This window comes from Salvelinus sp. IW2-2015, linkage group LG34, assembly GCF_002910315.2.
Source record: "Salvelinus sp. IW2-2015 linkage group LG34, ASM291031v2, whole genome shotgun sequence".
NCBI classification, from domain to species: Eukaryota; Metazoa; Chordata; class Actinopteri; order Salmoniformes; family Salmonidae; genus Salvelinus; species Salvelinus sp. IW2-2015.
The window spans coordinates 6593296-6606305 of record NC_036873.1 but is presented as its reverse complement, the minus strand read 5'-3'; positions in this window follow the sequence as shown (position 1 = coordinate 6606305).

The following is a 13010-nucleotide window of genomic DNA, read 5'->3' as shown; positions in this document are numbered from 1 at the left end:
TCTCTCCCTTGTGTGCTGCCCTTCTGGCAGCTTTATCGGACTTTATCAGCCCTTGATTACTCACCAATCCCCAATCAGCCCCAATTGGTCCTGGCCGGAGAGCCCATCGAGACCTGGCACGTCCAGCAGATGAAGCCATCGCCTCGTGATGTACAGTCGTGGCCGAAAGTCTGCTGCCTCAGTTTGTATGATGGCAATTTGTATATACTCCAGAATGTTATGAAGAATGATCAGATGAATTGCAATTAATTGCAAAGTCCCTCTTTGCCATGCAAATGAACTGAATCCCCCAAAAACATATCCACTGCATTTCAGCCCTACCACAAAGGGACCAGCTGACATCATGTCAGTGATTCTCTCATTAACACAGGTGTGAGTGTTGACGAGGACAAGGCTGGAGATCACTCTGTCATGCTGATTGAGTTTGAATAACAGACTGGAAGCTTCAAAAGGAGGGTGGTGCTTGGAATCATTGTTCTTCCTCTGTCAACCATGGTTACCTGCAAGGAAACGCGTGCCGTCATCATTGSTTTGCACAAAAAGGGCTTCACAGGCAAGGATATTGCTGCCAGTAAGACTGCACCTAAATAAACCATTAAGAACTTCAAGGAGAGCGGTTCAATTATTGTGAAGAAGGCTTCAGGGAGCCCAAGAAAGTCCAGCAAGCGCCAGGACCGTCTCCTAGAGTTTATTATTATTTATTACAAAAAAAACAAGGAAGGGGTAACATTATAGTATTAGAACATGAAGGACAAACAATACAGCATCAAGACACTATCAAACATGTATCAGTCTTTCCGCAACAAGAGCCATCCTTGTTGTGAGGTGCGTGTGCATGATAGTGATATAAAATATTATGTCATAGTTGCCTTTTTAATGATCATAATCTTGTGAAACCCGAACCCTCCAAGATCCCCCCACAGTTCCCCAATAGCTGTCCCTCAACCATTCGAGACCCTTCCACAGTCCCCCCCTCCGGAATAAAAAAAATACAATTAATTCCATTTCCCACCCCCAAGAACCCCCCCTATGCACCAACAACCAAGATAATGAATTTATGAGAAAAAGGAAGATAGAAGAAAACAGCAAAAAACAATGCACTTTTTGTTTTACAAAATAATACATTTAAAACAAAGGACATCAAGGACAACTGAAATCATAACAGCAATGCCTACTTTATATGTTTGTATGCATGTCTGGCACTATTACATGTATGTGTGAGTTCTTGTATGTGTTTATTTGAATGAGAGTGTGTGTATATGCATGTGTACAAACACCTGCACGGCATCAGCCTCAGGCTGACCATCTCCTAGAGTTGATTCAGCTGCGGGATCGGGGCACCACCAGTACAGAGCTTGCTGGCAGGTGTGAGTGCATCTGCACTCACAGTGAGGCGAAGACTTTTGGAGGATGGCCTGGTGTCAAGAAGGGCAGTGTCGTGTCTTTGCTATCGTTAAATTGAAGACTTATAGTTTTTATCATAGATTCCTATAATTAGGGATTACGCGATCACTTGAGTAATAACGTAATTAATTAACTATGAATTCGAGGGCACCAGGGAAAGTTATTAGATTACAAAGTTATAATTTCCAATATAACCTTTCAGATATTTTCATATCTGATCAATGGTCTTCTAATTAATGATTTATTTACTCTACCTCACGTCAGTCTCATTCCAAACGTCGTAAATCGTTGATCTGCACGAACCCAGTCTTCACTATGAGTCATCCATACATCATTGTCTTAAATCATTTATTTATTACTAACTAATTAATTCACAGAAATGCATAAACAAACAAACAAACTTAAATAGTTACATGAAATGATAGGAGAAAATATGCCCTAGTGGGCTAAACCGGCATGGCGGCTGTTAACAAAGGGAAAGTTGCGTTCGACTAAGAATTCACTACAGAGTCCATAATTATAACAATTGACATGCTAATCCTTACACATGAACGCTCACTCATTCGGGAACAATTGCAATCAATATATATATAGTTACGTTCAGTGTGTGTGTCGTCTTGGCCGTTGGAGAGAAGTTTGTTTTGGTTGGAGTGAAGTTCTGTCTCGGTTGTGGATTGTTCAGAGTGTCATTCGTTATAGAATGGATGTTTCGGCGGTTGTCTTTCTTCGCGTTCAATGATACTGAATTCCTAGCTGCAGACTAGTAATTAATATCAAAGACTTGTTCTTATTCTGTCGGTATCGATAGTCTAAGAGTTTAACCACGTGGGATGTTAAAAGATTCAGCAGTCTGGTCTGCAACCTTTGTCCTCTCGTGATTGAGAGAAACATGGTCTGGGGTAATTTCTTAAGAGTTGGCTTTTATTCAGATAGCAGAGAGGGGTGGTCCCATGGTCTCTGACCCAACTGGCTCAGGGGCGGTCCTTGGATTTAGTTCAAATACAACAGGGAGTTGTATTTTCCTTCATTAAACAGTTCAAAATCATATTACACACTTATACAAACAGTATCATATTCACTCATTCATTTTATACAACAAACAGGTGTAAACCTCATATCTGAGGTTTATTATAAACAGCGGTATGGTAATGTGGCCAACCCGTCTCTCCTGAGTTTCCCACATGGGGACAAATGGACCGGTTCATAGCTGGACTCTTCCACCGATCTTTATACTTTTGCAGGAATATGAAATATGTTCGTCCTCAAGTTCTGTGAGGTGGAAGAGAATTCCTTTGTCCTGAAAGTTTACCCTCTGTCTAATACTGTTGTGTGTGGGGAGATTCTCAGGAATTTACGACATCTCTCTGTGATCACCGCATGGGTTATGGTGGAAAGGGAGAGGCAGGAGAGGGGGATGGGGTTTGCAGTACCCAAGCAGGCAACATCATGACAGCAGCAAAGAAGCCACTTCTCTCCAGGATCAGGGACAGACTGATATTCTGCAAAAGGTACAGGGATTGGACTGCTGAGGACTGGGGTAAAGTCATTTTTCTGATGAATACCTTTTCCAATTGTTTGGGGCATCTGGAAAAAAAGCTTGTCCGGAGAAGACAAGGTGAGCACTACTATCAGTCCTGTGTCATGCCAACAGTAAAGCATCCTGAGACCATTCATGTGTGGGGTTGCTTCTCAGCCAAGGGAGTGGGCTCACTCACAATTTTGCCTAAGAACACAGCCATGAATTAAAAATGGTACCAACACATCCTCCGAGAGCAACTTCTCCCAACCATCCAGGAACAGTTTGGTGACGAACAATGCCTTTTCCAGCATAATGGAGCACCTTGCCATAGGCAAAAGTGATAACTAAGTGGCTCGGGAACAAACATCGATATGTTGGGTCCATGGCCAGGAAACTCCCCAGACCTTAATCCCATTGAGAACTTGTGGTCAATCCTCAAGAGGAGGGTGGACAAACAAAAACCCACAAATTCTGACAAACTCCAAGCATTGATTATGCAAGAATGGGCTGCCATCAGTCAGGATGTGCCCAGAAGTTAATTGACAGCATGCCAGGGCGGATTTGCAGAGGTCTTGAAAAAGAAGGGTCAACACTGCAAATATTGACTCTTTGCATCAACTTCATGTAATTGTCAATAAAAGCCTTTGACACTTACGAAATGCTTGTAATTACAGTTCCATATTCCATTGTAACATCTGATAAAMATATCTAAAGACACTGAAGCAGCAAACTTTGTGGAAATTACTAATAATAAATTAATAATATCTCAAAACTTTTGGCCACGACTGCCTCAACGAGACTTCCCCTGGTGGCTGACCTGCTGTACGTCACAACTCACACAATATCCCACAAATAGTTTTGGTACTGTAACGGTTTTCTTCCTGGGATGAAGGAGAGGACCAAAACGCAGCGYGGCTAGTGTTCAACATGTTTAATAAAGAATAATAACGTGAACACTACAAGCTACAAAACAATAAAATGTGAAAACCGAAAACAGTCCTATCTGGTGCAGAACACAAAGACAGAAAACAATCACCCACAAACCAACAGTGCAAACAGGCTACCTTAATATGGTTCCCAATCAGAGACAATGCAAAACACCTGCCTCTGATTGAGAACCATATTAGGCCAAACAACAAACCCAACATAGAAACACRAAACATAGACTACACCCACCCAGCTCACGTCCTGACCARCTAAACAAAGACTAAACAAAGGAAATAAGGTCAGGAACGTGACAGGTACAATKAAATCATTCTGCATTCCTTTGCATCTATCCAAGAGCTGAAAATACAAACAAAACTGGTTAGAAGTATATATATAATATAATTGCCACATAAATGGGCATAAAAGTGCCCCACCTGCTGAGCTCAGCCTTAATTGGAGAGAGACRTTATTCTATTTTCAGCAGATGGGGAGTATAGGGCACACCCTCTACTCAAAACCAAGGTTTCCTTTACATCTCAGCCTTTGTCATTAATGACGTTATCAAGGGTGTTCTTTAAACTATAAAAGCTGTGGCAATTCAGAATCTTAGGAGACGTTTGGAGGTACACCGTTGGAAGAATATACTCAGCTACTAAAATTATTTATTTTACAGCATCACAATTGAAGAGCATTGCTGAACTGCCAGCACTTTTAAGTTGTAACCTGATAATCCTACATCCATAACCCATTTTCTTCGGAGGGGGTAAGTGTGTTTTTAATTTATTGAGAAACAAATCATATTTGAATATTTGTTTAATTCAACAATAGATTAATACCAAGACAAAGCAGTTGTGGATGGCTTTGTTTGAAAAGTGAAAATTGTAGAGCCCGAACTTTGTGCAATACTAAAATAAACGAGTGATGGGCAGTTACTCTAGTGATCTTCTATATTTAGTTTGTCATGGTCAATCGGTTTGTCATTATTTGTCTTTTACCTTATGAATCATGTTGTCCTATATAATGACTTCACCCTTACTCTGTGATTATATAATAAGAAGAAAATGGTTTGAAGTTGAATGCAACAATTATCATGGTCCTTCTGATTATTGTAAATTGATCCACTAGTCATTAAATTGTAAATCATTTGAAATTGCAAAAATATGTTCTAAAATCGATGATTTAATGTACAACAGCATCAGGGAGTTCGCAAAGCACAACAACTAATGCTCACACAACAACCACAGCTGCTGCCATGACAGCAACTGCTGCCACCACAACCACAGTTGCTGCCACAACAACCACAGCTGAAGCAAAAACAACCACAGCTGAAGCAAAAACAACCACAGCTGCTGCCCCCACAACCACAGCTGCTCCAACTACAACTACAGTTGCTCCTAAAAAAAAACACAGCTGCCACCACAACATCCATTGTTACTGCAGCAACAACCACAGCTGCTGCCTTCAAGAAAAGTATTCTCACAATCTGCCTGGCTGTGATGTCATATCTGCTTCACTCATGGTAGACTAATCATCATCTTGATGGCATACCTCAACATACACAAACCAAATCCTATATAATTTTTTTATAAACCGGGTGATTCGAACCCTGTATGCTGATTGGCTGAAAGCCGTAGTATATCAGACCATATACCATGGGTCTGACTATTTTATTTTACTGGTCTAATTACATTGGTAACCGGTTTATAATAGCATTAAGGCACCTCTGGGGTTTGTGGTATATGGCCAATATACCAAAGCTAACGGCTGTATCCAGGCACTCTGCGTGCCTAAGAACAACCCTTAGCCATGGTATATTGGCCATTTACCACACCTCAGRCCTTATTGCTTAAATATATCATAAAATAATACTCCTTTTGAAGACAGTAAAGATTCCTATAGAGAACATGAAATAGCTGGAKGATCTTCTAAAACAACTGCTGCTACTCTGTCCTCTTTTAACCTGTAAGTAATAATCCTTATAGTCGAAGCAATAACTCATTTATTATAACTCAACAATATATTAAGTGGTATCATGCACTTTAATTCAGTATTACACAACAATGCTTTGAGTACTTCAAATAAATGAAGAAAAATTCATTATGTAGTTTCTATTTATTTTCTGTATTGGATTTCTAATGTACACCGAACAAAAATATGAACGCAACATACAACAATTTCAAAGATTTTACTGAATTACAGTTCATATCAGGAAATCAGTCCATTGAAATAAATGCATTAGGCCCTAATCAATGGATTTCACATGACTGGGAATACAGATATGGATCTGTTGATAACAGATACCTTTAAAAAAAAACATTAGGTGCGTGGATCAGAAAACCAGCCAGGATTTGATGTGACCACCATTTGCCTCATGCAGTGCAACACATCTCCTTTGCCTAGAGTTTATCAGGCTGTTGATTGTGGCCTGTGGAATGTTGTCCCTCTTCAATGGCTGTGTGAAGTTGCTGGATTTTGGCGGCAACTGGAACATGCTGTTGTACACGTCAATCCAGAGCATCCAAAACATGCCCAATGGGTGACATGTCTGGTGAGTATGCAGGCTACGGAAGAACTGGGACATTTTCAGTTTCCAGCAATACAATTTGAGAGAAATACGCTTTTTGCGCGTATGGAACATTTCTGGGATTTTAGGATCTTCTATTTTACCTCACATGGGGCCAACACTTTACATGTTACGTTCATATTTTTGTTCAGCATATGTTTGAAATTCACTGCTCGACTGACAATTTATCTGTAAGATCCCTATGTGTGGGGTCCAGAGATGAGGTAGTCTTTATGGTGAACACTATTATTGCACACAAAGCCAGTCCATGCAATTTATTATGTGACTTTTTAAGTACATTTTTACTCCTGCATTTATTTTGGCTCGCCATATCAACTGGGTTGAATACTTATTGACTCAAGACATTTCATGTTACGGCTGTCGTCTTCCTCCTTTTCCTCGGACGAGGAGAGGAGAGAAGGATCGGTGGACCAATACGCAGCGAGGTAATTAGACATAAATGATATTTATTGAAACACGAAGACGAAATACGAAAACACTTGGAAATTACAAAATAACAAACACGACGTAGACAGACCTGAACATGGAACTTACATAACTACACGCAGAACTCACGAACAGGAACAGACTACATCAAACGAACGAACAGCCAAGACAGTCCCGTGTGGTGCACATACACAGACACGAAAGACACAGGAGACAACCACCCACAAACAAACAGTGTGAAAACACCTACCTTAATATGGCTCTCAATCAGAGGAAATGAAAACCACCTGCCTCTAATTGAGAGCCATATCAGGTCACCCTTAAACCAACATAGAAACAGAAAACATAGACTGCCCACCCAAACTCACGTCCTGACCAGCTAACACATACACAAACTAACAGAAAACAGGTCAGGAACGTGACATTTCAGCTTTTTTTATTTTATTTTAATTCTAAAAACATAATTCCACTTTGGCATTATGGGATATTATGTGTAGGCCAGTGACACAAAATCTCAATGTAATACATTTTAAATTCTGGCTGTAACACAACAAAATGTGGAAAAGGTGAAGGAGTGTGAATACTTTCTTAAGATTATGTAATACAGCTATTCTTAGATCATTATCATTGGCATAATAATAGCCTTTATTTACTTTATCAAATAAGTGGTTTGTAGACGTGCATATTCTGTGTGTCATCAATGGTTGTGTGCGTATGCGCATACATATGGGTGTGTGTCATTGGAAAAATAACCTTGTACGTTTGTGGTTTTGGCTTTCCTCTGGAAAATCAGCTTGATGAAAACAAAATGTATTTATCACAATGATTATGTAATAGATTAATTTACATGATGTGTTAAACGGGTCCAGGGGTGTAATCATTACAATAGTGTTTCTATTGGGCAAGTTCAGCAAACAGGGAGGGACATACCTGAATCTGTCCAATAGAAACAATACTTTTAGTTGTAAAACAGAACATTTTGTAACTGTTTGTAGTAAAGATTACACCCCTGGTACGTGTCTCTATGTACTGCTAGATGAGGATCATTCATAATATGGGAGAGGCCTCATTCATTCTTTTTCAAAAGATGAGTACAGGACACGCCCTTTTCTACAAGGTGACGTAAGCACACATTTTCTTTTACATCTCAACCATCATAATGATGTCATCGAGATTGTTATTTAATCAACTATAAAGGCTGTAGCAATGCCGGAGCATTGGAGGTGCACCATTACTGAATACTGAGGATTTCAGCTAAAACATCACAATATAATTGTGAAAAGTGTGGTTTTCAGTTATTGTGTTACACACAACTCTGATCATAATAAAACAAGATGTGTATTTGTAAAAGGGAACTTTTGGAAGAAACATTTGTATATGTTAATTGACAGAGCTATAACTGGTAAACTTCCTCTATACCGCTGTTCCTTGACCTCGTTCAGCCATGGATTTTATCATCTCAAATAATCTCTAGTGAAATTCTTATTCCAGTTACCAAGAGCCAGATCAGAATTTGTTAAACCTTCGTTTATCTTTCTGACCCCTTGGTCCTGAATAATCTTGTTAAACCTAGTGTGCTTTGTCCTGATAGAGGAATTCTAGGCTATAGTTGCAGACTTACTACATGTGTTTTATGATTGATGGTGGGTAATTATAGTCAATCATATTCATGTTTTTGCTCTGCTGTGCATGTGTTATGGTAAATGTGAATTTACTATTAGTGATCCCCTTCCACAATATTGCAGTTTATATTACATTTGTAATATACAAATGTAATGTTTGTAATTATTTGTCTTTTACCTTCACATTAATCATGTGTGCCCATCTCTCTGACTACAGACCAAAAAAACTGTTTCAAAGATGAACGGAAAAATTCTCACAGTCCTTCTGATTATTGGTAAATTCATTGTCCAGTCTTTACATTGTAGATCATTTCGAATTTCTTAAAGGTATTCTAAAATCTATGTTTTTTAATTTGCAACAGCATCGGGGAATGTCCAAAGCCTAACAACTAATGCCCCTACAACAACCACAGCTGACGCCACAACCACCACAGCTGGCATAACGACTACCACAGTTGCGGTCACAACAACAACAGCTGCTTCGACTACAACAACAGCTGCTGTGACGGCAACCACAGCTACACCAACAACAACCACAGCAGCCACCACCACAATCACAGCAGCCGCCACCACAACCACTACTGCTCCTACTACAACCACAGCTGCTGCCATGTCAACCACAGATTTTCCAACTACAACCACAAATGGAGTCACAACAACCACAGTTTCTCCCACAACAACCACAGCTGCTGCCACCACAACCACAAATGGAGTCACAACAACCACAGTTTCTCCCACAACAACCACAGCTGCTGCCACCACAACCACAGCTGCTGTCACAACCACCACTGCATGAATGACAACCAAAATTGCTCCCACAACCACCACAGCCACCACAACCACAACTACTAACTCAACAGCGGCACCGACAGCGAATGAAGGGTCAATGCGATTAGGATTCAGAATGAACCGGACATTCCAAAGTGACTATACTGATTCTTCCATAGCAGCATATCAGGAACTGGCAGCAAATGTTACCACAGAGGTAATCAGCTCATCTTTGAACAACGTTGTGTCACTAACATTGTGTCAATGCTGAAATTATTGATTTAAATGATTGATACTCATTTTTATCTTTTTTCACAGGTGAATCATGGTTACAAAATAATTTACCCTTTAACATACCTAAGGTGTAGGATTATTCAGTTCACGTAAGTAAAAGTTAACTGTTTTCTGTAAGTCTATGAATGTCTCGATTCAAATAGAATTATCTCGAAATAACAGTGATAGTTTGAATAGTATGTTAAGAAAACGAATAAAAATAATTACTATACATTACATACAAGGTCTTGTTTTCTTAATACTTTCTTGGAAACAACAGTTTAAGATCTGACCTGGAAATAAAAAGTGAATCTTTATATATTTCTTTGTTTACAGGAGTGGCTCAATTATTGTCAACATGACCCTTATTTTCAAGAACCAGACAGYGGTTCCCAATGTAACGAGTGTAGTGCGGAGATTGATTGACTCTCTGTCTCAGGGGAAGACCTTCCTCAACATTGATACAAACTCCATTAATGGAAGTAAGTTAAGCCATCATTTCTGTCCTTGTCATTTTCGTCACTCTCAACATCGACACATGGCTCTCTATATTGGGTACATTTTTGAGTTAACTTCTGTGGTGTTACAGGAACTACAACTGCCGCAACCACCRCAGTTGCCGCAACTACCACAGCCACCACAACAACCACAGCCGCCCCCACAACAACGACAGCTGATCCAACAACATCTGTTGTTGCATCAACAATAACCAATGCTGGCGCCTCCAGTGGAATAAGCTACCAGACCAGTCTACTCATCTGTCTGGTTGTATATGAATTTGGCGCTCTGCATTTTCACTGGATGTTGGCCAGTTGGGACACTACCGTCCCACATATCCCAGAGAGGTTAATGTTTTGTATATTCAGTGTATATTGGGTCAAGAAATAGATGTATGTATGCTAAACGGTAGAGTTTAAATTTGAGCCAAAATATACTAAGCAACTTTAGGAGCTAAAAAAAGACACTAAGTAACTAAGCCACCACAATTCACAATATGTTCATAGAAATAAATATTTAGTTTAGGCCTATCCTCTACTTATGAGCTGTAAATTGACACTGTGTGTAATGGTCTGGGTGTAGCTGGTGCAGAGGAGTCAGGCGCAGGACAGCAGAGGTGAGTAACACAAGTAACTTTACTCAAATATTCCAATAACATGTCGTAATACCGAGCCCACAGTAACGGACCGAACATTGAAACCAGTTGTGTAAAACAAAGACAAAACAAATGGAAAATGAAAAGTGGATCGGCGATGGCTAGAAGGCCGGTGACGTCGACTGCCGAACGCCGCCCGAACAAGGAGAGGGAAGTCGTGACAGTACCCCCCTGATGAGCCGCGCGTCGACACCGACCTCGGGGACGACCCGGAGGACGAGGCGCAGGGCGATCCGGATGGAGACGGTGGAACTCCCGCAGCAACGAAGGGTCCAAAATGTCCTCCACCGGCACCCAGCATCTCTCCTCCGGACCGTACCCTTCCCACTCTACGAGGTACTGAAGGCCCCTCGCCCGACGGCTCGAGTCCAGTATGGCTCGAACAACATACGCCGGGGTCCCCTCAATGTCCAGAGGGGGCGGAGGAACCTCCCGCACCTCAGACTCCTGGAGTGGACCAGCCACCACCGGCCTGAGGAGAGACACATGGAACGAGGGGTTAATACGGTAATCTGGGGGAAGCTGTAACCTGTAGCAAACCTCGTTCAGTCTCCTCAGAACTTTGAATGGCCCCACAAACCGCGGGCCCAGCTTCCGGCAGGGCAGACGGAGGGGCAGGTTTCGGGTCGAGAGACAGACCCGGTCCCCCGGTGCGAACACCGGGGCCTCACTGCGGTGGCGGTCGGCGCTCGCCTTTTGACGCCTCACGGCCCATTGCAGGTGCACATGAGCGGCGTCCCAAGTCTCCTCCGAGCGCTTAAACCATTTGTCCACCGCAAGAGCCTCAATCTGGCTCTGATGCCAAAGTGCCAGAACCGGCTGATACCCCAGTACGCACTGGAAGGGGGAGAGGTTAGTGGAGGAGTGGCGGAGTGGCGGAGCGAGTTTTGGGCCATCTCTGCCCAGGGGATGAACGTCGCCCACTCCCCCGGCCGGTATTGGCATAAGACCGCAGAAACCTAACCACATCCTGGTTTACTCTCTCCACCTGCCCGTTAATCTCGGGGAGAAAACCCGAGGTAAGGCTGACCGAGACCCCCAGACGTTCCATGAACACCCTCCAGACCCTTGACGTGAACTGGGGACCTCGATCAGACACTATATCCTCAGGCACCCTGTAGTGCTGGAAGACGTGTGTTAACAGGGCCTCCGCAGTCTGTAGAGCCGTAGGGAGACCGGGCAAAGGAAGGAGATGGCAGGACTTAGAGAACCGATCCACAACGACCAGGACCGTGGTGTTACCCTGTGAGGGAGGAAGATCCATGAGGAAACCCACCGATAAGTGCGACCACGGCCGTTGTGGAACGGATAAGGGCTGTAACTTCCCTCTGGGCAGATGCCTAGGGGCCTTGCACTGGGCGCACACCGAGCAGGAGGAAACATAAACCCTCACATCCTTGGCCAAGGTGGACCACCAGTACTTCCCACTAAGACAGCGCACTGTCCGACCGATGCCAGGATGACCAAAGGAGGATGACGTGTGGGCCCAATAGATCAAACAGTCACGGACAGCAGACGTAACGTACAGACGCCAGCTGGACACTGGAGGGGAGTGGGCTCTGTACGTAACGCCCGTTCGATGTCCGCGTCCAGCTCCTACACTACCGGTGCCTCCAGGCAAGAGGCCGGAAGTATGGGAGTGTGATCTATGGACCGCTCCTCTGTGTCATACATCCAGGACAGTGTGTCTGCCTTAGCGTTCTGGGAACCTGGTCTGTAGGACAGGGTGAAAACAAAACGGGTAAAGAATATGGCCCACCTTGCCTGGCGAGGGTTCAGTCTCCTCGCCGCCCGGATGTACTCCAGATTGTGGTGGTCAGTYCAGATGAGAAAAGGGTGTTTAGCCCCCTCAAGCCAATGTCTCCACGCCTTCAGAGCCTTGACAACAGCCAACAGCTCCCGTACCCCCACATCATAGTTTGGTGGCGTACCTGAGCGCTGAGAGAGCACGGCTCCTATCCCAGCCTCGGACGTGTCCACCTCCACTATGAACGCCAAAGAGGGATCCGGATGAGCCAGCACAGGAGCCGAGGTAAACCGAGCACTCAGGTGACCAAAAGCCCTGTCCGCCTCAGCCGACCACTGTAGTCGCACCGGTCCCCCCTTCAGCAGTGAGGTAATGGGAGCTGCTACCTGACCAACGCCCCGGATAAACCTCGGGTAGTAGTTGGCAAACCCTAGAAACCGCTGCACTTCCTTTACCTTTCAGCCAATTACGAACGGCTGAAATGCGGTCACTCTCCATCTCCACCCCTGAAGTGGAAATGCGGTACCCTAGGAAGGAGACGGACTGTTGGAAGAACAGACATTTCTCAGCCTTGACGTACAGGTCAT